Below are 25,527 nucleotides of genomic sequence, written 5' to 3'. Positions count from 1 at the left end.
ATATGCATGGGTATGTTTTTAGTCTCTCTCTTCTGTTCTGTGGATCTATTTGTCTATCCTCGTACCAAAAACACATTAATTACCCTAACTTTATAGCAGTGGTTCTCAACAAGAGGCAATTTTGCCTTCCAGGTCACATTTGGCAATATCTGGAGACATTTTTATCTATCACAACTGGGTTGTTGGGGGACTACTGGCATCCAGTGGGTAGGGGCCAGAGATGCTGCTAAACAACAATGCACAGGACAGTACCCCACAGCAACGAACCATCCAGCTGAAAATGTCAACGCTGCTGAGGTTGAGAAACCCTGTCTTATAGTAAGACTTGGTATCTAAGTATCTAATGTACAGTAGGACCATACATTATCTCACTAAATCCTTGCAATAACTCTATACGATATGTATTATCACTAGCTTCACTTCACAGATGAGAAAACTAAGGCTCTGGGAGGTTGAATGACTTGTCCTAGATCACACATTTCTCAATAATTGGTGTAACCGGGTACAAACTAAGTAAAACTCCCCCTAATATATTTCTCACTATGTCCTAAGGCAGGGCTCCCAAATCTCAGCATGTTTTCTTTGATTGATTAGTTTTATCAGAAAATTCACTGTGTACCCTTTATGTGCCAAGTCCTAGGCTGAATGGTGGGAATGCCTGGCAAACAAACCAAGGCCCTTGCCCTCATGGAAGTTCAGAATCTAGTGGGGAGCTAAACCTTGGAAGAATCTCTCCTAAAATTGCTGTTGCAATTTTAGGGCAACCATCGCTTTGGTTTCCAGTTTTTTTAATTCTTCAAGGAAACTTATCATCTTATGTACTCCCAAATTTTGTTTAAAATATGAATTTTAATATACAATGGGAGGGGTTTGCTAAGCAAAGTTTAACTTTAACCTGACCCCGTTCAAAATATTGCACATTCCAAGCAAACTTACCAAGTGAAATTTTACTGTGTATAGGGGTATTTAAATGTTGGGCAATATATATATATAAAGGTGTATACAGATTGGATAGCAATGTTTATGAAAAGATTAACCATTAAATCTCTTCTTTGTTTAGAGAAAATGCTTGTCAATTGTATCTGAATTAATAGCAGGGAATCTGTAATGAAACAGCAGAATGAAAGTTAGCAGCACCATTTAACCTCTCTCCACCTTTCAAAAGTTTGGAATGAAGATCTGCAGGGTCATTAACTTCTCTCTGTGGTAGCAGGATGGATGTGGTAGTCTCAAACCATCCATAATAGATGGGTGTCTGGTCTAGCCTTAGACATCTACTCATATGATGATGGTTCCACAGCCTCCCTGGGCAGTTTTTAAGTGTTCTTAGAATTTTAATGTTTATTAAATCCAAACCTCATCAACTTATTTCCAAAGTCCAGACAATGGCGGGCGGAATCTGTGGTAATTGATTAGTCACCTGTCACTCCCTTGCCAGATTCTCCTCTTACATGCCAGGCACTTTCCAACGTCAAACTACTGCTTCCTTTCTCTCCTAATTGCCAGACTCTCTTCTGACTCTCAGTCTCCTCTAGACTCAATTCTGGGAGTGTTCCTGATTTTACTTGCTGGATTTTGAAACTTTACAGTTACCTGTCTTACTTTTCTAAACAGCAATGCTTTAGGCATGAGATTAAAACTATTTGATTGCCTATTACTGTACCTGGCTAAGGAAAATTGATGCCTATTTTGTAATGTTCCATTTATGAGAAATAACCTGGCTTTGAAACTTTTCACCTAGTGATGCTCACATTACCAATTTAGCCATTTTTACACAATTTTCAGCGATGTATTTCTTTTGTTCTTAAGTAGATTGACAAAGGAGACCAAACTTCCCTCAGGATGGTTTGGCCAATGTTTGGTTGAAGAGTCATGAAAAAAGCAATTCAATTTTAAATGTTCCTGCTCTGATCATTCATCCAAGAAATACTCACTTAGTACCTATTGTGTTCCAAACACTGGTCCTTTAGCATGAATAAGACTCAAGATCCTGTCTTCCTGGAGCTCACCTCCTTGGTGAGGTGCCAGGCATTTTGATTAATAATAACAATAATAAAATGTAATATCGGCTTTAAATGTTAAAGGAGCCCAGTGGAAACTGGGTCCCAAACATTTCCTGAGCGACTTCAGTCTGACTGGCAGGTACTATATCGAGTAGGGTGGGGATGGCGGGCTACGAAGATGAACCATAGGCCAGGTGTGGTGGCTTACGCACTTTGGGAGGCCGAGGTGATGGATCACCTGAGGTCAGGAGTTTGAAACCAGCCTGGCCAACATAGTGAAACTCCGTCTGTACCAAAAATCCAAAAATTAGCCAGGCATGATGGCTCATGCCCATAGTCCCAGCTGCTCAGGAGGTTGGGGCAGGAGAATCACTTGAACCCAGGAGGCAGAGGTTGCAGTGAGCCAACATCATGCCACTGCACTCCAGCCTGGGTGACAAAACGAGACTCCATCTCAAAAACAAACAAGCAAACAAACAAACAAACAGATGAACCATATATGGTACCTACCCTCAGGAACTTACAGTCTAGTGAGGAAGACTGAATGTGGCTAGATGTCTTGAAGTTTACAAAGATAAAATGTTGGGCTGAATCTTGAAGGATAAGAAGATAGTGGGCAGACAGAGGTGGAAGAGGGAACTCTTCCAGACAAGGTAATAGCCTGAACAAAAACACAGAGGCATAAACCACAGGGTATGCTCAATGAACCACAGGTCATTTGGTGCTTATGAGGGTAGAAAACAAGCCCAGGAATGGTAAAAGTTGAAACCAAAGAGGGAAATAGAAGTCTTGAGAGAGGATTTAATATTTTAGACATGGCAGTGGTGATATAGACAGACTTAATGTTTTAGAAAGATCACTCAGGTTGTAAGGCGGAGGGTGGGTTTTTGGCTCAGGTAAATGGATAGATTTGGTTCCATTCACTGAGCTAGAGAACACTGGAGGAGAAGATGTGGGTCATGCAGAGATTGATGGAGGGGACACAAAAAGTTCAGCTTAGGGTACATTGAACGTGAAGTGTCTCCGAAACTTCACAGGGGAAATATTTTATAGGAGATTGAATACATTAAGTAGCCAACCTCCCACAGCCTGATGAGCTCTTGCCTGCTGCCCAGAAAAGCCAATGCACTGAGAACAGCAGATAATGCTGAAAAGAAAGAGTTTAATATCACAGGACCAGCCAAGCAGGACAGGAGGCATTTCTCAAATTCATGTCCCCAACAATTTGGAGGCTAGGGTTTTTAAGGGCATTTTGGCAGACAGGGGTCTAGGGAACTGAAACAATTGATTGGCTGGGGATAAAATCACAGGAGTGTTTAAATTGTCTTTGCACAGTCTAATCAGTTCCTGGGAGCGGGGCGTCTCAGGACCAGGTAGCATCTCTTGTGCTGCCAAAATGCTAAATCTGAAAAATATCTCCAAGACGAGTTCTTTAGGTTTTACAAATAGTGATGTTAATCCATTTGAGTAGTTGGGGAAGTTACAAATCTTGTGACCCCCAGTTACATGACTCTGGGACAGCAAGCAACTTATAGAAAAGCAAGCTTATCTGGGCACAGTGGCTCACATCTGTAATTCCAGCACTTTGGGAGGCTGAGGTGGGTGGATCACCTGAGGTCAGGAGTTTGAGACCAGCCTAGCCAACATGGTAAAATCCCATCTCTACCAAAAATACAAAGTTAGCCGGGTGTGGTGGTGCATGCCTGTAATCCCAGCTACTTGGGAGGCCAAGGCAGGAGAATTTCTTGAACCTGGGAGGCAGAGGTTGCAGTGAGCCGAGACTGTGCCACTGCACTCCAGCCTGGGCAACAAGAGCAAAACTCTGTCTCAGAAAGAAAAGAAGAGGAGAGTAGAGGAGAGGAGAGGAGAGGAGAGGAGAAAAGAAAGCTAAACAATGACAGGTTATTGTTTAACTATGCCTATTCTTTAGCAAAGTTCAAGTCCCTACCGTGATTCTAATCTTGTTTTATGAAAGCATCTTCAATCTCCAAACATGGAAGGGGGTCAGTTTTCCTTGCCTCAAAGTTTAACTATAAACTAAATTCCTCTCATAGTTATCTTGGCCTCCATACCAGAATAAGCAAAAAGCAATTTAGCCTGTGAGATTAGAAGCGAGATGCAATTGGTCATGTTAGATTTGTCTCTCATTACTGGCCTGGCGTGATGGCTCATGCCTGTAATCCCAGCACTTTGGGAAGCTGAGGCAGGCAGATCACTTGAGGTCAGGAGTTTGAGACCAGCCTAGCCAACATGGCGAAACCCTGTCTCTACTTCAAAAAAAAAAATACAAAAATTAGCTGGGCATAGTGGCGTGCAACTGTAATCCCAGCTACTTGGGACACTGAGGCAGGAGAATTGCTTGAACACGGGGGGCAGAGGTTGCAGTGAACCAAGATTGCACCACTGCACTCTAGCCTGGGTGACAGAGCAAGACCCTGTCTCACAAAAAAAAAAAAAAAAAAAAGAAAAGATTTATCTCTTGTTACTTATAATTCTGCAAGGGTGGTTTCAGATCCAGGGAGTGATCAGGACCTGGGAAGATTTATGAGTCATCAACTTATAGATGGTAGTTAAAACCAAGGGAAGTGATAAGGCCAAATATGCTCAGACACTAAAATATTAATGGATAAAAAGTAATGCCAATTTCTTTATGACAAACTTCTGGTGAATAGTGAATAACCTAAGTTCCAGTAACATAATTTCCCCCCATGGTATTTTTTTTGGTGGGCTGGAATGTAGGGTTTCACTCCTATCACCCAGGCTGGAGTACAGTGACATGATGTTGGCTCACTGCAACAACCTCTGCCTCCCAGGCTCCAGTGATCCTCCCACCTCAGCCTCCCAAGTATCTGGGACTACAGGTACGTGCCACTGTACCTAGTTAATTTTTGTTTTTGTAGAGACAGGGTTTTGCCATGTTGCCCAGGATGGGATTTAACTCCTGAGCTCGAGTGATCCACCTGCCTCGGCGGCCCAAAGTGCTGGGAATATAGGCATGAGCCATCGCTCCTGCACATCCCCCATGATATTTAATAAAGCTTCATTTAGTTTTCCATTTCATTTTTTATTCCATTTAAAAACTTTTAAATGCAACAAGAAAGGAGCAGTGGGGGACAACTATATAGTAAGGAAACCTGTCAAATACTAACTCAGCTTGTTTATCAAGGTTAACGCCATCACTGACAGGTCATGTGATGTGGTTTGGATCTGTGTCCTGGCCCAAATCTCATGCTGAATTGTAATCCCCAATGTTGGAGGTGGTGCCTGGTGGGAGGTGATTATATGATGGGGGTGAACTTCTTGTGAATGGTTTGGCACCATCATTTTGGTGCTGTCCTCATAATAGTGAGTGAGTTATTGTGAGACCTGGTCATTTAAAAGTGTGTGGCACCTCCTTCCCCTCTCTTTCTTGCTCCTGCTTTCACCATGTGACATGCCTGCTCTCCCTTTGCCTTCCACCATAATTGGAAGCTTTCTGAGGTCTCCCAAGAAGCTGCTATGCTTCCTGTACAGCCTGCAGAACCATGAGCCAATTAAACCTCCTTTCTTTATAAATTACCCAGTCTCAGGTATTTCTTTATAGCAGTGCAAGAACAGACTAATACAGAAAATTGGTATCAAGGAATGGGGCATTGCTATAAAGACACCTTAAAATGTGGAAACAACTTTGGAACAGGCAGGGTAACAGGCAGAGGTTGGAAGAGTGTGGAGGGCTCAGAAGAAGAAAAGATAATGAGGGAAAATTTGGAATGTTCTAGAGACTTGTTGAATAGTTGTGACCAAAATGCTGATAGTGACATGGACAGAGATTGGACAGGCTGAGGAGGTCTCAGATGGAAATGTGGAACTTATTGGGAACTGGAGCAAAGGTCACTTTTGCTATGCTTTAGCAAAGAGCTTGGTTGAATTGTGCCCCTGCCCTAGGGATCTATGGAATTTTGAACTTGAAAGAGATGATTTAGGGTATCTGGTGGAAGAAATTTCTAAGCAGAAAAGTGTTCAAGACGTGGCCTGGCTGCTTATAATAACCTATAGCTCATATGTATGAACAAAGAAATGACCTAAAACTAAAACTTATATTTAAAGGGGAAGCAGAGCATTAAAGTTTGGAAAATTTGCAGCCTGGCCATGTGGTAGAAAAGAAAGGCCCATTTTCAGGAAAGAAATTCAAGCAGGCTGCAGAAATTTTCATAAGTAAAGAGGAGCCAAGTGATAACATCCAAGACAATGGGGGAAGAGCTTCAAAGGCATTTCAGAGACCTTCAAGGCATCCCCTCCCATCACAGGCCTGGAGGTCTAGGAGGACAAAATGGTTTGTGGGTCAGGCACAGGGCAGCCTTGGGACACTTCTCCCTGTGTCCCAGTCACTCTAGCTCCAGCTGTGGCTCAAAAGGGCCCAAGTACAGCTTGGGCCATTGCTTCAGAGAGTGCAAGTCATAAGTCTTGACAGTTTGCATATGGTGTTAAGCCTACAGGTGCACAGAATACACAAGTTGAGGCTTGGGAGCCTCTGCCTAGATTTCAGAGGATGTATGGAAAACCCTGTATGTCCATGCAGAAGCCTGCTGCAGGAGTGAAGCCCCCAGGGAGAACCTCTTCTAGGGTGATGCAGAGGGAAAATGTGAGGTTGGACCCCATACAGAGTCCCCACTGGGGTACTGCCTAGTGGAGCTGTAAGAACCAGACCCTGGAATGGTAGATCCACTGGCAGCTTGCACCCTGTGCCTGGAAAGCCATAGGCACTCAATGCCAGCCCCTGAGAGCCACTGTTCTGGGGGCTGAACCAGCAAAGCCACAGGTGCAGAGCTGCCCAAGGCCTTGGGAGCCCCTTCCCTTGCATCAGAGTGCCCTGGATGTGAGACATGAATTCAAAAGAGATTATTTTGGAGCTTTAAGATTTAATGGTTGCCCTGCTGGGTTTTGGTCTTGCGTGGTGCCTGTGGCCCCTTTCTTTTGGCTGATTTCTCCCTTTTGAAATAGGAGTATTTACCCCAGGGGTGTTCAATCTTTTGGTTCCCTGAGCCACAGTGGAAGAAGAATTGTCTTGGTCCACACATAAAATACACTGACACTAACAAGAGCTGATAAACTAAAAAAAAGTTGCAAAATATATCTCATAGTTCCTTAAGAAATTTGTGCTGAGCCACATCCAAAGTTGTCCTGGGCTACATGTGGCTCATGGCCATGGGTTGGACAAGCTTGATTTACACAACAGCTATACCCCCACTGTATCTGGAAGTAACTAACTTGTTTTTGATTTTATAGACTCATAGGTGGAAGGGACTTCCCATTTCAGATGAGACTTTGGACTTTGGACTTTGGGTTAATGCTAGAATAAGTTAAAATTTTGGGGGACTTTTGGGAATGCACGGGGTTGTTCTTTGAAATGTGAAAATGACATGAGATTTGGGAGAAGCTGGGGGTAGAATGACATGGTTTGGATCTGTGTTCCTGTCCAAATCTTATGTCAAATCGTAATCCCCAATGTTGGGGCCTGGTGGAAGGTAATTGAATCATGGGAGTGTTTCTCATGGATGGCTTAACACCATAACCCTGGTTGCTGTTCTCATGATAGTGAGTGAGATCTCATGAGATCTGGTTGTTTAAAAGTGTGTAGCACCTTCCCCCTCTCTCTCTTCCTCTTGCTCTGGCCATGTGAGATGCCTCACTTCCCCTTCACCTTCCACCATGATTATAAGTTTCCTGAGGCCTCTCCAGAAGCTGCCATGCTTCCTTACAGTCTGCAGAACCATCAGCCAATTAAACCGCATTTCTTTATAAATTACCCAGTCTCTGGTATTTCTTCATAGCAGTGTGAGAGAAGACTAATACCTCATGTTAATGGCAATGTACCCTTGATATTGAAACTGAGGACTAACCTGATTAGGCCCACCAAATTTAACGTACCTTGCTTGTCTTTATTAATTTGCTTTTAGTTGATTTTAAAACCTATATAGCTAAAAGTCACATTGCTAAGTAATACATAACTAAACGTCCACTAGCTTTCTTGTAGATAACATCTCTGATGCATAGGTCACCATGGTAATTGTTGCTTAAGTTGTTTTTCAGGAACTTAGAGAGTCAGTTCTTGTCCAGTTCAAGTCAGCCGAGACCACCAAACTTTCAACTGGGCCTGTGTGAGCATCTGATGGGTCACCTTTTGATGTCAGAAGGCCAAAAACTCCACCCTCAGATCATGCTAATGCTGTAATTTTCTGAACATATATTCTACGAAGAGCCATGAAGTCTGATCGTGCTTGCACAGATGACCAATTACCTCACTTTTCCTTACTACAATCACCTTTCTCCATGCTTTGGACCATCTTGCTCCTCTATTCTATACATATCCCTAAATTCCATCTTCAGGGAGGCAGATTTGAGACCTGTTTTCCCATATCCTTGTTTGGCTGCCTCATGAATAAACTCTCTGCTGCAAAACTAATCATCTCAGTGATTGACATACTGCCTGACAGGAAGAAGAAGCCTGGTTCAGTAACAACATCATGGAATGAGAATGGTATTTCACCTCTGTGATTTTTTTCAAAACCTATGACCCCAGTCTAACCATGAGAAAAACACTAGACAAACACAAATTGAGGGACATTTGCAAAAACAAACAAACAAACAAACCCTGGCCAGTGCTTCTCAAAACTGTGAATGTCATCAAGGACAACAAAGTAAGAGAAACTATCAGACCAGAAGAGGCTAGGGAGACATGATGACAGAATGTAACGTGGTATCATGAAGAGGATCCTCAAACAGCAAAAGAACTTTGGGGAGAAAACTGGTGAAATGCTAATAAAATGTTTAATTTATAGTCATGTACCAACGTTGATTTCTTAGTTGTGATATATGTCCCATGGTAATATAGGATGTTAACAGTAGGAGAAACTGATTACCTTTGGTGGTTCCAAAATGGTCAAATAGGAACAGCTCCAGTCTACAGCTCCCAGCATGAGCGACACAGAAGACGGGTGATTTCTGCATTTTCAACAGAGGTACTGGGTTCATCTCACTGGGGCTTGTTGGATAGTGGGTGCAGGACAGTGGGTGCAGTGCACCGAGTGTGAGCCAAAGAAGGGTGAGGCATCCCCTCACCAGGGAAGCGCAAGAGGTCCGGGAATTACCTTTCCTACCCAAGCGAAGTTGCGACAGTTGGCACCTAAAATCTGTGTCACTCCCACCCTAATACTGCGCTTTTCCAATGGTCTTAGCAAACAGCACACCAGGAGATTATATCCCGCACCTGGCTTGGAGGGTCCCACGCCCATGGAGCCTCGCTCACTGGTAGCACACCACTCTGAGATTGAACTGCAAGGTGGCAGCAAGGCTGGGGGAGGGGCGCCCACCATTGCTGAGGCTTGAGTAGGTAAACAAAGCAGTCAGGAAGTTCAAACTGCATGGAGCCCACCGCAGCTCAAGGAGGCCTGCCTGCCTCTGTAGACTCCACTTCTGGGGACAGGCATAGCCGAACAAAAGGCAGCAGAAACCTCTGCAGACTTAAATGTCTCTGTCTGACAGCTTTGAAGAGAGTAGTGGTTCTCCCAGCATAGAGTTTGAGATCTGAGAAAGGACAGACTGCCTCCCTAAGTGGGTCCCTGACCCCCGAGTAGCCTAACTAGGAGGCACCCTCCAGTAGGGGCAGACTGACACCTCATACAGCCAGGTACCCCTCTGAGACGAAACTTCCAGAGGAACAATCAGGCAGCAACATTTGCTGTTCAGTAATATTCACTGTTTTGTAGCCTCCACTGGTGATACCCAGGCAAACAGCATCTGGAGTGGACCTCCAGCAAACTCCAACAGACCTGCAGCTGAGGGTCCTGACTGTTAGAAGGAAAACTAACAAAGGACATCCACACCAAAACCTCATCCGTACGTCACCATCATCAAAGACCAAAGGTAGATAAAACCGCAAAGATGGGGAAAAAACAGAGCAGAAAAGCTGAAAATTCTAAAAATCGGCACCTCTCCCCCTCCAAAGGAATGCAGCTCCTTGCCAGCAATGGAACAAAGCCAGACAGAGAATGACTTTGACGAGTTGAGAGAAGGCTTCAGATGATGAAACTTCTCTGAGCTAAAGGAGGAAGTTCAAACCCATCGCAAAGAAGCTAAAAACCTTGAAAAAAGATTAGACAAATGGCTAACTAGAATAACCAGTGTAGAGAAGTCCTTAAATGACCTGATGGAGCTGAAAACCATGGCACGAGAACTATGTGACGAATGCACAAGCTTCAGTAGCCGATTCGATCAAGTGGAAGAAAGGGTATCAGTGATTGAAGATCAAATGAATGAAATGAAGCGAGAAGGGAGGTTTGGAGAAAAAGAGTAAAAAGAAATGGACAAAGCCTCCAAGAAATATGGGACTATGTGAAAAGACCAAATCTACGTCTGATTGGTGTACCTGAAAGTGATGGGAAGAATGGAACCAAGTTGGAAAACACTCTTCAGGATACTATCCTCCAGCCAGGCACCATGGCTCACACCTGCAATCCCAGCACTTTGGGAGGCTGAGGTGGGCAGATCACCTGAGGTCAGGAGTTCGAGACCAGCCTGGTCAACGTGGTGAGATCCCATCTCTACTAAAAATACAAAAATTAGCCAGGCGTGGTGACGCGTGCCTATAATCCCAGCTACCCAGGAGGCTGAGGCAGGAGAATCACTGGAACCTGCAAGGTGGAGGCTGTAGTGAGCCGAGATCATTCCACTGCACTCCAGCCTGGGTGACAGAACGAGACTCTGTCTCAAAAAAAAAAAAAAAAAAAAAATTAACTCCATGTCAAAGACTTGAATGTGAAAAACAAAAAAACCTATATAAATCATTTAGGAGAAATTATAGGAGAATTTTTTTTTACCTCAGGATAAAGATTTCTTAAGATTCCGTATCTTCTAACTACAAAATAAAATATTAATGAACATTAAAATTACAATGCAAATTAAAACAACAGTGAAATACACTAATTTATACCATCAAATTGGCTAGGATTTAAAAGTCTAGCAACAGCGGCCTTCGAGGTGCTTTAGGCGGCTTGCCTTGGTCTCAGAATCGCTGCCGCCATGGCTAGTCAGTCGCAGGGGATTCAGCAGCTGCTGCAGGCCGAGAAGCGGGCAGCCGAGGTGTCTCCGAGGCCCGTAAAAGAAAGAACCGGAGGCTGAAGCAGGCTATAGAAGCAGCTCAGGCTGAAATTGAACAGTACCGCCTGCAGAGGGAGAAAGAATTCAAGGCCGCCGGGCGCGGTGGCTCAAGCCTGTAATCCCAGCACTTTGGGAGGCCGAGGCGGGCGGATCACAAGGTCAGGAGATCGAGACCACAGTGAAACCCCGTCTCTACTAAAAATACAAAAAATTAGCCGGGCGCGGTGGCGGGCGCCTGTAGTCCCAGCTACTCAGGAGGCTGAGGCAGGAGAATGGCGGGAACCCGGGAGGCGGAGCTTGCAGTGAGCCGAGATGGTGCCACTGCACTCCAGCCTGGGCGACAGCGTGAGACTCCGTCTCAAAAAAAAAAAAAAAAAAAAAAAAAGAATTCAAGGCCAAGGAAGCTGCGGCACTGGGATCCCATGGCAGTTGCAGCACTGAAGTGGAGAAGGAGACCCAGGAGAAGATGACCATCCTCCAGACCTACTTCCGGCAGAACAGGGATGAAGTCTTGGATAACCTCTTGGCTTTTGTCTGTGACATTCAGCCAGAAATCCATGAAAACTACCGCATAAATGGATAGAAGAAGAGAGAACACCTGTTCTGTGGAGTGGCATTTTAGATGCCCTCATGAATATGAAGCTTTAGCACAGCTCTAGTTACATTCTTATGAAATGGCATTAAATTATTTCCATATATTATACAGTAGGTCCTTCCACTTTTTGGACAGTAGCAAATCTAGCTTTTTTGTACAGACTTAGAAATTAAAGATTTCATCTTTTTACCTCATATTTCTTAGGACTTTAATGGGTATATGTTTTCTTTTTTTCCTATGCCTTTTGGCTCAAGCAACATGTATATCACTGTTGACTTTTTCTTTCTTAGATCTAGTTTTAAAAAAAAAACCACATAACCATTCTTTGAAGAAAGGAAGGGATTAAATATTTTTTTTCCCTAACACTTTATTGAAGGTCAGGGGCTTTATCTATGAAAAAGTAGTAAATAGTTCTTTGTAACCTGTGCGAAGCAGCAGCCAGCCTTAACGTAGTCCATTCTTGCTAATGGTTAGAACAGTGAATACTAGTGGAATTATTTGGGGCTGCTTTTAGTTTCTCTTAATCAAAATCACTAGATGATAGAATTCAAGAACTTGTTACATGTTATTACTTGGTGTATCAGTAATCATTTAAAAGTAAAGACTCTGTCATGCAAAAAAAAAAAAAAAAAGTCTAGCAATAGCAAGATTCGGAGATGTGGAAAAACTGGAACTCTCATACATTGCTGAAGAAATGGAGGCGTTGCCCTTAGCCCAGCCCAGAGGGCACCTGCGGCTTCTGAGAACAGTGGATGCCATATACCTCTAACACCTGCATCTCTTGGCTTGAAGGCTTTATCTGGTTGCAGGAGGAGTCTTGGCTTATGTGAGCGGGAGGCTGAGGTACTAGAGAATTAGCACCCTCAGGAGCAATTCTTAATCAATGTGGGGTGGGAGTTGGTGGAAAATGCCCCAGCTTCCTTACTCCTTGGTAGGACAATTCCGAGGTGTGCTTCTACCCATTCCCTTGGAGGGTACCCAGCAGGATGGAGCCCCAGTTGCTCCCAGCTGTAACCCTCTCGTTAATGGTTTTCTTCCCTGTTCTATCTCACTTTCCTACTCCATCATCATATTTCTTGGGATCACCCTCAAGTAAGGAACGTGTGCTTATCTCATTATCTCAGTCTGTTTAGATGAACTCTGAGACAGAGGTCCTATGCAGCTTCAGCAAAGCCTTCTCTCAAGCCCCAGGCACAGTTCTTGCTACCTCCTCTATACTACCTTTGCTCCAGCTCCTCACCAGCCTTTGTCATACTATCCTGGAGCCTTCCCAACTCCAGGTCTGACTGACTCACTTTGAACAGTTCAAAGTTGATGCCCTGTTATTTGTCTCCCTTGCTCCCAACATACCACAACTGCTCACCGAATGCCTGCTAAATGGGCTGAATTGTTTAAAGTTCTTCTTACATTTTAAGTTACCTCCCAAGAAACCTTGTACTACCCTTAGGTTGAGAACTATTTACAGGTGCTAAAATCAGGACACATAAAGGTGGTGACAAAGTCAGAATAAGTTTGTCCTCAGTTCAAACCAGAAATCAGCTAGGGAAAAAAAAATCCAATAATTTGTTAGATTTATGTATTAATTCTGAACAGTTTGCCTTTTTAAAATTGTTTAATTATGTTAGGTGCTTTTAGGGTGTATAGATGAACTGAGGTAATTATTAATCCATTTCTGCTTATTAATAAAATGCAGCTGGGCACGGTCGCTCATGCCTGTAATCCCAGCACTTTGGGAGGCTGAGGCAGGCAGATCGCTAGAGGTCAGGAGTTCAAGACCAACCCAGCCAACATGGTGAAACCCCATCTCTACTAAAAATACAAAAATTAGCCAGGTATAGTGGCGTGCAGGGGAATCGCTTGAACCAGGGAGGCAGAGGTTGCGGTGAGCCAAGATGGCACCACTTATGTTCAATTTTCACCTCCACCACTCACCAGCTATATGACTTTGAGCAAGTCATTTAGCCTCTCTGCCCCTTGGTTTCCTCATGGAGATGAAAATATCCACCTAAAAGCTTTTAGGAAGAAATAGATAAAATGATACATGAAAGCTCCACAACAACGTGAAGGCTGGAACTGTGCCAGTTTGTTCATTATTGTGGTCCAATGCCTGGCACAGAGTATGCCCTCAATAAATATCTATTATAATTGAATGAATGAGTAGGTACCTAACAAATTGTAACCAGGTATCTTTTTGTCCAGGCAGATGTTTAGTAAGGATTTGTGCTGATGGTAATGACACTCTGCCTTGACATAGTCAGAAAAAAAATCACTACATCAAATCCAGGGATAGTGGCACACTAATCTGACATGCTGGGGTATTTGTGAAATGAACATTTCAATAGTATTGCTTGAGTTTAACATGGTGCTTCTCAAACTTTAATGTGCCTCTGAATCACCTGGGGATCTTATTTAAATGCAAGTTCTGATTTACTAGTTCCAGGTAAAGGCCTGACAACTCAGATGATGCTGAGACTGCAGGCTTGTGGACCTTCTTTTGAGCATCAAGGATCTAGGCAAAGGGTCAACAGTTTCCTGTAAGGAGCCAGGTAGTAAATATTGTAGTCGTTGTGAACTGTATAATCTCTGTTGCAACTTGCTCAACTCTGCCATTCTAGAACAAATGAGGCCCTTGACAATACACAAATAAATGAGCATGGTTGTGTTCTAATGAAACCATGTTTGCAAAAACAGGGGCAGACTGGATCTGGCCTGTGGGCCATAGTTTGTCTCTTCCTGGTCTACTATATTTAAAATCAGTATACTATTCTTGTAATAGATATCCATGAACTTGTCTCCTGAGCTCCTAATAATTCCCTCATACAGTATATGGTAATTTCCCCTATCTACAGCCACCTTCCCCTACCCATAATCTATGTGGTTCCAGGAGCACAGCACCCATTGCCAAGTTCCTATGCAGAACTCGGACTCCCGACTCCAGCTGATTGGTGCCCAAGGGGCATCAATCACATTCCCTTCTGTAAAATATGCACCAGGGGCACTCTTTCATAGAAAACAAGATGAATGGCATCCTTTAGAGTTGTGTAGCTTGGCTGAACTGGGCACCAGTCTGAAGCTGGGTTACTCATGGACTTTCCTTAACACTCTGGAATTGAGTCTGGGAGATTCCTGCCTCAGTCTACGTGCCTATTCTTTTATTTTTGTTTATTTATTTATTTTTGAGACTTGGTCTTGCTCTTTCACTCAGGCTGGAATGCAATGGCATGATCATAGCTCACTACAGCCTCGATCCCCTGGGCTCCAGCAATTTTCCCACATCAGCCTCCTGAGTAGCTGGGACCACAGGCATACACTACCATGCCCAGCTAATTTTTGTATTTTTTGTACAGAGGTCTCACCATGTTGTCCAGGCTGGTCTCTAACTCCTGGGCTCAAGTGATCTGCCTGCCTCAGCCTTCCAAAGTGCTGGGATTATAGGTGTGAGTCACCATGTCTGGCCTGGAGGCCTTTTAAAAAAAAACAAAAAAAAAAACAAAAAAAAAAAACAGTGGATTAGGATACAGAGAACGTTAGTGTCAGGTTCACAACTACGCCAATTGTCATGCTGGGGTCCGAGGGGAGTGGGTAGATGAGCAGAAAGAACACCCAGGGGGACCGTAAGCAGGTGAAAGATGATTTTATTCAGCAGCAGCTCTCATCAACAGCTCTCTCCAACAGCTCTCTCACACTGTCCGCCCTGTCTCGGCTGCTGGCTCCCACACACAGCTGCGTGGCTGGCTCTCCCTTGCCTTCAGGGTCAGCAGCTAAACTCTTTCTCTCTCTTGGCACGAGCAAGCCAAGCTGTGTCCTGGCTCCCCTCTGTCTGTCTGCAAAGATGGACTGCTTTGACTCTCTTTCTCTTTCTCTGGGCTCCATCATGCCTGTACATTGTTATCAGGGCAATTATACCTTTTACAGACAGTAGTGGCTTAGAGCCAAGGGATGGCCTTCCCATGTTATGGCTACACGGCTGTGATAACAAGTGGAGTTATACGCCTGTGCTCTAAACTCACTGATTCACTCGGGATGTTTACAGTGGCCTATCCTTGACCAAAGCACAGCCATATTCCTTACAGTGAGTAATGAGAAAGAATGAAGGAGATACACAGAGAGAAAGAGTGAGAGCTGGCAAGAGGGCTTCCTAAGTTCTCTACAACACTGTAATCCTTGGCTCCAGGTTCTTCCTGAGGTTCTACCACTTCCTAGCCCTGGAGTTTCATGAGATGACCTGTATTCTTATATAAATTTATTTTTATCTTGCTTAAATCTAGTATAATTCTGTTGCATGCAAACCACAGTCCTAATGGCACTAGAGAACAATAAAAGAACATTTCAATAGAATTTAAATTTGGTACGATTTTTTGAAAATTCAATTTGTAGAATGTTGCAGGAGCATATATTTTTGTTTGAAGCTGGATGTCCCTGACAATAGAGTATGTGAAATTTCATAAATATTAAATTACATCTGTATTCTAATAATCTACATAGTAATAAATCATGTCAGTTGTATAGGACTTCCTAGTCCCTTGCTTTTTGGTTAGGTTTCAGTGGCAGAGGGAAAAAAATTACTACTCCTTTGTACAGAAATGGATTTATTGTAGCCAGGCACAGTGGCTCACACCTGTAGTCTCAGCACTTTAGGAGGCCGAGGTGGGTGGATTGCCTGAGGTCAGGAGTTCGAGACCAGCCTGGCCAACACAGTGAAAACCCGTCTCTACTAAAAACATAACAAATTAGCTGGGCGTGGTGGTGGGCACCTATAATCCCAGCTACTCAGGAGGCTGAGGCAGGAGAATCACTTGAACCCCAGGAGATGGAGGTTGCAGTGAGCTGAGATCACACCATTGCACTCCAGCCTGGGCACAAGGGCAAAATTCCTTCTCAAAAAAAAAAAAAAAAAGACATGGATTTAATGCAAGCTATTAAATGGCTTACAATATGATTAGATGGGCTGGGGAAACTGTAGGCCAGTCTTCCAGAAACAACTCTCAAAGCCACACTCTAGAGCTGAGCTGTAAAGGAAGCTGCTGCTCCCACTAAGAATAGGAAACTACCAGCTGAATCAGGGATTAACACCTAGTAGCCACCAGCTCTCTGAAATCATGCCACTTCTTCCACTTCAGGAAGCTCCTGCCAAATTAGGGAGCCATCACTTGCACTTCCAGGTCCAGACCAAACAGCTCTATGACCACTGGGACCAGAAAGATGGATTCCTAAAACTCTTTCTCCCCTGGAACCATAGAGAAGGTGAGTCTGCAGGTAGGGGAAATTACCATATACTGTATGAGGGAATTATTAGGAGCTCAGTTCCTTTTCAGGTCCCATGTGAATGCATTTGATTGAAGGAACCTAAGTCTCATTTAGAACTCTAACAGCAAAGGAACCTGGGAAACATAGTTTAAGCTTTTCAGTCTCTGCATTCCAGGAAGACACACCATAATGACATTGGAACAGATGATGAATGAGCTGGTCACAGAATAAGCCACACCCTAATTTACCACACAGTTGTAAAACAAAAATTATACTTTTGTGAACAAAATGTAAACATGAGCAAACAAGCAATAATACAGTAGTTCACTGTACTTGTCAGATTAATGCTGCATAATTTAGACTTCCTCTGTTTCTACCAATGTTATACATCCATTCCTACTTAGGCAACTGGAATGGAATTTAACATCTGAATGATTATGATAAGTAAAGAGATTTATTCACTCACTTGTTTATTCAATGATATTTTTGGGTGTCTGCTGTGTGTGTATCAGGCATTACTTCTGTGCTGGGTTACAACAGGGAATAATGAATATTACATCTTACCGGGTCAAGTGATATGGTTTGGCTGTGTCCCCACCTAGATCTCGATTTGAATTGTATCTCCCAGAATTCCCATATGTTGTGGGAGGAACGCAGGGGAGGTAATTGAATCATGGGGGCCAGTCTTTCCTGTGCTATTCCCGTGATAGTGAATAAGTCTAACGAGATCTGATGGGTTTATCAGGGGTTTCTGCTTTTCCTTCTTCCTCATTTTCTCTTGCTGTTGCCATGTAAGACGTGCCTTTCACCTCCCACCGTGATTCTGAGGCCTCCCCAACCATGTGGAACTGTAAGTCCAATTAAACCTCTTTTTCTTCGCAGTCTCGGGTATGTCTTTATCAGCAGCATGAAAACAGACTAATACAGTAAATTGGTACCAGTAGAGTGGGGTGTTACTGAAAAGATACCTGAAAATGTGGAAGCGACTTTGTAACTGGGTAGCAGGCAGAGATTGGAACAGTTTGAAGGGCTCAGAAGAAGACAGGAAAATGTGGGAAAGTTTGGAACTCCCTAGAGACCTGTTGAATGGCTTTGTCCAAAATGCTGATTATGATATGGACAATAAAATCCAGGCTAAGGTGGTCTCAGATGGAGATGAGGAACTTGGGAACTGGAGCAAAGGCGACTCTTGTTATGTTTTAGCAAAGAGACTGGTGGCATTTTGCCCCTGCCCTAGAGATTTGTGGAACTTTGAACTTGACAGAGATGATTTAGAGTACCTGGTGGAAGAAATTTCTATTTGTTTTATTTTGCTTTTTTGAGACAGAGTCTAGCTTTGTCACCTAGGCTGGAGTGCAGTAGTGCAATTTCAGCTCACAGCAACCTCCACCTCCCAGGTTCAAACGATTCTCTTGCCTCAGCCTCCAGAGTAGCTGGGATTAGACACCTGCCACCACACCCAGCTTTTTTTTTTTTTTTTTTTTCTGTATTTTTAGTAAAGACAGGGTTTCACCATGTTGGTCACGCTGGTCTTGAACTCCTAACCTCAAGTGATCCATCCGCCTCGGCCTCCGAAAGTGCTGGGATTACAGGTGTGAGCCACCACGCCGGGCCAGGCAGAAGAAATTTATAAGAAGCAAAGCCTTCAAGAGGTGACTTGGGTGCTGTTAAAGGTATCCAGTTTTATAAGGGAAACAAAGCATAAGAGTTTGGAAAATTTGCAACCTGACTATACAATAGAAAAGAAAAATCCATTTTCTGGGGAGAACTTCAAACCAGCTGCAGAAATTTGCATAAGTAGCAAGGATCCTAATGTTAATCCCCAAGACTGTGGGGAAAATGTCTCCAGACCATGTCAGAGAGCTTCACGGCAGCCCTGCCAACACAGGCCCAGAGACCACTCAGGAGGAAAAAGTGGTTTCAGGACAAGGCCCAGGGTCCTAGTGCTGTGTGCAGTCTAGGGACTTGGTGCCTGTGTCCCAGCCACTCCACCCGTGGCTGAAAGGGGCCAGTGTATGGCTTGAGCCGTGGCTTCAGAAGGTGAAATCCCCAAGCCTCGGCAGCTTCCACGTGGTGTTGAGCCTGCGGGTGCACGGAAGTTAAGAACTGAGGTTTGGGAACCTCCACCTAGATTTCAGAAGATGTATGGAAACACCCGGATGCCCAGGCAAACATTTGCTGCAGGGGTGGGGCCCTCATGGAGAACCTCTGCTAGGGCAGTGCAGAAGGGAAATGTGGGGTCGGAGCCCCCATACACAGTCCCTACTGGGGACACTGCCTAGTGGAGCTGTGTGAAGAGGGCCACCATCCTCCATATCCTAGAATGGTAGATCCACTGGCAGCTTTCACCGTGCATCTGGAAAAGCCGCAGACACTCAATGCCAGCCCATGAGAGCAGCTTGGAGAGAGGCTGTACCCTGCAAAACCACAGGGGCAGAGCTGCCCAAGACCATGGGAACACACCTCTTGCATCCGTGTGACTTGGATGTGAGACATGGAGTCAAAGGAGATCATTTTGGGACTTTAAGATTTGACTGCCCTGACTGGGTGCTGTGGCTCACGCCTCTAATCCCAGCACTTTGGGAGGCTGAGGCAGGCAGATCATGAGGTCAGGAGATCGAGATCATCCTGGCTAACACCGTGAAACCCCATCTCTACTAAAAAATACAAAAAGATTAGCTGGGCATGGTGGCAGGCACCTGTAGTCCCAGCTACTCGGGAGGCTGAGACAGGAGAATGGTGTGAACCTGGGAGGCGGAGCTTGCAGTGAGCTGAGATCGTGCCACTGCACTCCAACCTGGATGACAGAGCGAGACTCTGTCTCAAAAAAAAAAAAAAAAAAAAAAGATTTGACTGCCCTGCTGGATTTTGGACTTGCATGGGCCCTGTAACCCCTTTGTTTTGGCTAAGTTCTCCCATTTGGAACAGCTGTATTTACATAATACCTGTACCCCCATTGTATCTAGGAAGTAATTAGTTTGCTTTTGATTTTACAGGCTCATAGGCGGAAGGACTTGCCTTGTCTCAGATGAAACTTCGGACTGTGGACTTTCAGGTTAATGCTGAAATGAGTTAAGACTTTGGGGGACTGCTGGGAAGGCATGATTGGTTTTGTAACATGAACACGTGAGATTTGGAGGGGCCAGGGTTGGAATGATAAGATTTTGCTGTGTCCCCACCCAAATTTTGACTTGAATTGTATTTCCCAGAATTCCCACATGTTGGGGGAGGGACCCAGGGGAGGTAACTGAATCGTAGGGCTTGGCCTTTTCCGTGCTATTCTCATGATAGTGAATAAGTCTCACAAGATCTGATGGGTTTATCAGGGGTTTCCACTTTTGCTTCTTCCTCATTTTCTCTTGCCGCCACTGTATAAAGAAGTGCCTTTTGCCTCCCGCCATGATTCTGAGGCCTCCCCAGCCATGTGGAACTATAAGTCCAATTAAACCTCTTTTTCCTCCCAGCCTTATGTCTTCATCAGCAGCATAAAAACAGACTAATACATCAAGATTCCTTATGAAAATTCTCTTTATCCCTTATAAGGCTGAAATGATTCAGAGGGTTCTGTTGACAGAGACAAAAACAAAGCAGCTGCAGTGGTTGATTACCCTTAAATATTTGGCTTTTTTTTTTTTTGAGACGGAGTCTCACTCTGTCGCCCAGGCTGGAGTGCAGTGGCCAGATCTCAGCTCACTGCAAGCTCCGCCTCCTGGGTTTACGCCATTCTCCTGCCTCAGCCTCTGAGTAACTGAGACTACAGGTGCCCGCCACCTCACCCGGCTAGTTTTTTGTATTTTTTAGTAGAGACGGGGTTTCACCGTGTTAGCCAGGATGGTCTCGATCTCCTGAACTCGTGATCCGCCCATCTCGGCCTCCCAAAGTGCTGGGATTACAGGCTTGAGTCACCGTGCCCAGCAAATATTTGGCTTTTTTAACCCAAAGAGTACAAACTTTTGGTCAAAGCATGTAATAAAATGTAAATCAACTATTGCCTTAAAGATTGGGTAAAAATCTACATTTAAGATTTAAAAAAAAAAAAACCTTCCTTGACCAAAATTTCATCATGATTTCATGATCCATAAGCATTGTGCCTTGTATGCCAACTAATCTCTGGCAGTGGATAGTGGAAGTACATGTATAATTAATCTTTCCTCACACTGAAATCACTCAACCAACACAGTCTTTCAAGGATTAGATAGCTGTGCTATCTTGTTTGTGTTTTTACTCCAATTTGTATGGATGAGAAAGTCCATAAAGTACAGAGAAAATGTAAAAGAAACTTTCAGGCACCTGTTGGAATTATTACTAATGTAATTCCTGATTTATTTCTGCTATGGTTTCAATGTGTCCCCCAAAGTTCATGTGTTATAAAATTAATCTTTAAGGCCAGGCACAGTGGCTCATGCCTGTAATCCCAGTGCTTTGGGAGGCCGAGGAGGGAGGATCACCTGAGGTCAGGAGTTTGAGACAAGCCTGACCAATATGATGAAACTATGTCTCTATTAAAAATACAAAAATTAGCTGGGCATGGTGGCAGGCACCTGTAATCCCAGCTACTCGGGAGGCTGAGACAGGAGAATTGCTTGAACCTGGGAGGCAGAGGTCACAGTGAGCCGAGATCACGCCATTGCACTCCAGCCTGGGCAACGAGAGTAAAACTCTGTCTCAAAAATTAAAAATTAATCTTTAAGGCAACAGTCTTGGGAAGTGGGGCTTGATAAGAGGTGGTTAGGTTCTGAGGGCTCTGCTGTCATCAATGGATTAATGTTGTTATCGCAGGAGCAGGTTAGTTATCATGATAGTGGGTTGTTATAAAAGCGAGTTCGGCCACCTCTTGCTCTCTTGCTCTCACGTGCCCTCTCTTGCCTTTCCACTTTTCACCATGAGATGTTGCAGCAAAAAGGCCCTCACCAGAGGCAGACTCTCAATGTTGGACTTCACAGCCTCCAGAACTGTAAGAAATAAATTTCTGTTCTTTTAAAATTACCCAGTCTGGGCATGGTGTCTCACACCTGTAATCCCAGCACTTTGCAAGACTGAGGCTGGTAGATTGCTTGAACCCAGGAGTTCAAGACCAGCCTGGGCAACATGGCAAAACTCCATCTCTACAAAAAATACAAAAATCAGCCAGGTGTGGTGGTATGTACCTGTGGATCCAGCTACTTGGGAGGCTGAGGTGGGAGGATCACTTGAGCCCAGGAGGTTGAGGCTGCAGTGAGCTGTGATCATGCCACTGTATTCCAGCCTGGGCAACAGAATGAGACCCTGTCTCAAATAAAATAAAATAAAATAAAATAAAATAAAATAAAATAAAATAAAATAACCCAGTCTGTGGTATTCTGTGATAACAACACAAAATGCATGAAGACAATGCCAAACCAAAAGAAAAGAAAAAATTGTTCATGAATATGCTGATTTGTTTATTCAGTATTCATCACAAAACTAACTATTTTGTGATTAGCTATCCATTGCTACATAATAAATTATCCCAGAACTTAGAGGCTTAAGACAACAATCTTTTTTTTTTTTTTTTTGAGACGGAGTCTCGCTCTGTCGCCCAGGTTGGAGTGCAGTGGCCGGATCTCAGCTCACTGCAAGCTCCGCCTCCCGGGTTCAGGCCATTCTCCTGCCTCAGCCTCCGAGTAGCTGGGACTACAGGCGCCCGCCACCATGCCCGGCTAAATTTTTTGTATTTTTAGTAGAGACGGGGTTTCACCATGTTAGCCAGGATGGTCTCAATCTCCTGACCTCGTGATCTGCCCATTTCGGCCTCCCAAAGTGCTGGGATTACAGGCTTGAGCCATCGCGCCTGGCCAACAACAATCATTTATTATCTCTCACAGGATATAAGTTGGTGTGGTGGTCTGGCTGAGAATCCCTTGTGAGGTTACAGTTCAGATGTCAGCCAGAACTGCAGCTATCTGAAAGCTTGACTGGGGCTGGAGGATCCACTTTCAAGGTAGCTTTCTCCCATCGCTGGCAAGTGGGTGCTGGCTGTTTGTGGGAGGCCTCAATTCCTCTCTAGGTGATACCTGGAGAGGAATTGAGGCCTCCCACAGAATCTGGCTAATTCTTAGCCAGAGCCACCATACCAAGTTATATGCGTTGTTTTAAGCCTCTAAGTTCTGGGGAAATTTGTTATGTAGCAATAGACGAATAATAATACAATAATTTTGCGAAGAATGCTGAGTGAATGAATTAGCATATTTATGAGCAATTTTTTGTTTGCTTTCTTTTGGTTTGGCATTGACTTAATCCATTTTGTGTTGCCATGACATAATACCACAGGGGTGTTCTGGTTTTCCTCAGTGACCTCCCAGCATGGTGTGACTTCCCCTGAATGAGTGATCCAAGAGTGAGAAAATGCAGGGAGGAAGCTGTATCTTCTTTAACCTAGCCTCAGAAGTCACACACAGTCACTTCCACCACAGTCTATTTGTTAGAAGGAAGTCACTAAGTCTGGCCTTACATTCACGAGGAGGAGAAACAAAGAGTGCCTTTGAAAAAAAGAGTGTTGGGCCAGGCACAGTGATTCACGCCTGTATCTCAGCACTTTGGGAGGCTGAGGTGGATGGATCATGAGGTCAAGAGTTCGAGACCAGTCTGGCCAACATAGTGAAACCCCATCTCTACTAAAAATACAAAAAAAAAAAAAAATAGCCAGACATGGTGGCAGGCACCTGTAATCCCAGCTACTTGGGAGGCTGAGGCAAGGAGAATCTCCTGAACCCGAGAGGCGGAGGCTGCAGTGAGCCAAGATGGTACCACTGTACTCCAGCCCCAGAGACAGTGCGAGACTCTGTCTCAAACAAAACAAAACAAAACAAAACAAGAGTGTTAAAACATTTGTGGACTCTTTTTTTTTTTTTTTTTTTTTTTCTGAGACAGGGTCTCACTCTGTTGCCTGGACTGGAGTGCAGTGTGGCACAATACAAAAATTAGCCAGGCCTGGTAGCATGCGCCATGAGGCTCACTGCTGCCTCAACTTCCTGGGCTCAAGTGATTATCCTAACCCAACCTTTTGGGTAGCTGGGACTACAAGCATGCACCACCATACCTGGCTAATTTTTTTTATTTTTTTGTAGAGATGAGGGTCTCACTATGTTGCCTAAGCTGGTCTTGCACTCCTAGGCTCAAGCAATCCTCCTGCCTTGGCGTCCCAAAGTGCTGGGATTACAAGTATGGGCCACTGTGCCTGGCCTGTGGACATTTTTTTGCTACCACAACTATTTTGTGTAAGTACTGGGATAAATGCTGGGAGACCCGGTTTATAAAACAGGCATGGTCCTTCTGAAACTTACAGACAAGAAAGAGGAGAGAGGCTTTAATCAAATGAACACACAAATAAATGTAAAGTTACAACTGTGATAAGTTCTTGAAGGAATGATACACAGTGTGATGAGAGAGAATGATGGGGGATCTAGGGTATATCCAAAGAAGTGATGTTTTAGTCAAGAGCCGAAGGAAGACTAAGGGCATCCCAAGCAGAAAGAAGGGCACGTGCCTCCTATGGTAAGGAAGAACATGGCATGATGGAGGGTCTAAAAGGAGGCTATTGTGTCTGGAGCAGAGTGCAATGAAGACTGGAGAGGGAGGCAGGGACCCCCCACAAACTGGGCCCTGAGTCTGAGTGACCATGTGACCCTGGGACAGATGCTCCAGGCCACCTAACCCCCTCTTTTTATATTGCACCCACATATGAAGCTGCAGGAGCCCAGTACCCTGTTATTACCAAATCACTAGAGAAAGGCTCTCAACCACACTTGGCCTGTGTGTACCTCTTTCACCAAGGAATGCCTAAGATGAATTCCACCCAAAGGTGTCGCCTTACCTTTCTAACTCTCCTTGTAACTCTCTACCTGTTCTATACATCCTTTCAACTGACCCAGCCTCCTTCTTTGCTTTGGTCCCCAATCACTCCTCTGTATCCTCTTGAACTTCCACTCTAAGACCTACAAACTCCCTCAGATACCTATATCACCAAGGTTTTCTTAGAGTGGAACCTGCACTTCTATCTAAACAAAAATCTGGAGATGATTCTGGGCAGTTGGCAGAATAGGAAGAACCAAGAATATATCTCCCCACCTAGACAACAATTGCACTGTTAGATTCTGTCTAAAGTAAGTATTTTGGAACTCCAGGGTCTACTGAAGGCTTGCAACTTCCAGGGGAAGACTTGGTGATAAACTGTAGTTAATTTCAGTAAATTTCAACTGTTAGCACAGGAGCAGCTACCCATCTCCCACCCCCAAGGAGAATGATACGATGTGTTCCTGGAGCAACCTGCATATAGTTTGTGGGAACCAGGATGGCTCTATTCTCCAAATGTCAGGGATCTGTGCTCTGATTGCTCATTACTGCTTCTGGTCACAGATGTGCAGACAGAGTCACAAGGCCATTGCTGTTGCACCTCCCTCCATTGCCACAAGTCCCTCCTCTACAGTTGAAGTGACTTCCTGGAGATTTAAAGGCCCAGCCAGGATCCTTTTCTTCTCTCTTCCAATTTTTCTCCTTTTGGGAACCAGACACTGAAGACTAGGACATTAA

General features: G+C 44.3%; 1 protein-coding gene and 1 pseudogene across 2 annotated transcripts in view; one reads left to right on the top strand and one right to left on the bottom strand.

The window, feature by feature from the left end:
- Window positions 1–25,527, bottom strand: part of LOC144333799 (uncharacterized) — a 79,198-nt gene that overhangs the window by 23,303 nt on the left and 30,368 nt on the right. The window lies entirely within an intron of this gene.
- On the top strand, window positions 11,041–12,365 carry LOC144333804 (V-type proton ATPase subunit G 1-like; annotated as a pseudogene). Its single transcript, XR_013402867.1, has 2 exons — window positions 11,041–11,227; window positions 11,533–12,365. The product of XR_013402867.1 is annotated as a V-type proton ATPase subunit G 1-like (transcript).

The sequence above is a fragment of the Macaca mulatta genome, chromosome 1 (assembly GCF_049350105.2).
Source record: "Macaca mulatta isolate MMU2019108-1 chromosome 1, T2T-MMU8v2.0, whole genome shotgun sequence".
In the NCBI taxonomy this organism is placed as follows: Eukaryota; Metazoa; Chordata; class Mammalia; order Primates; family Cercopithecidae; genus Macaca; species Macaca mulatta.
The sequence above is the reverse complement of the archived record's forward strand: the minus strand, read 5'-3'. Positions and strand labels throughout refer to the sequence as shown.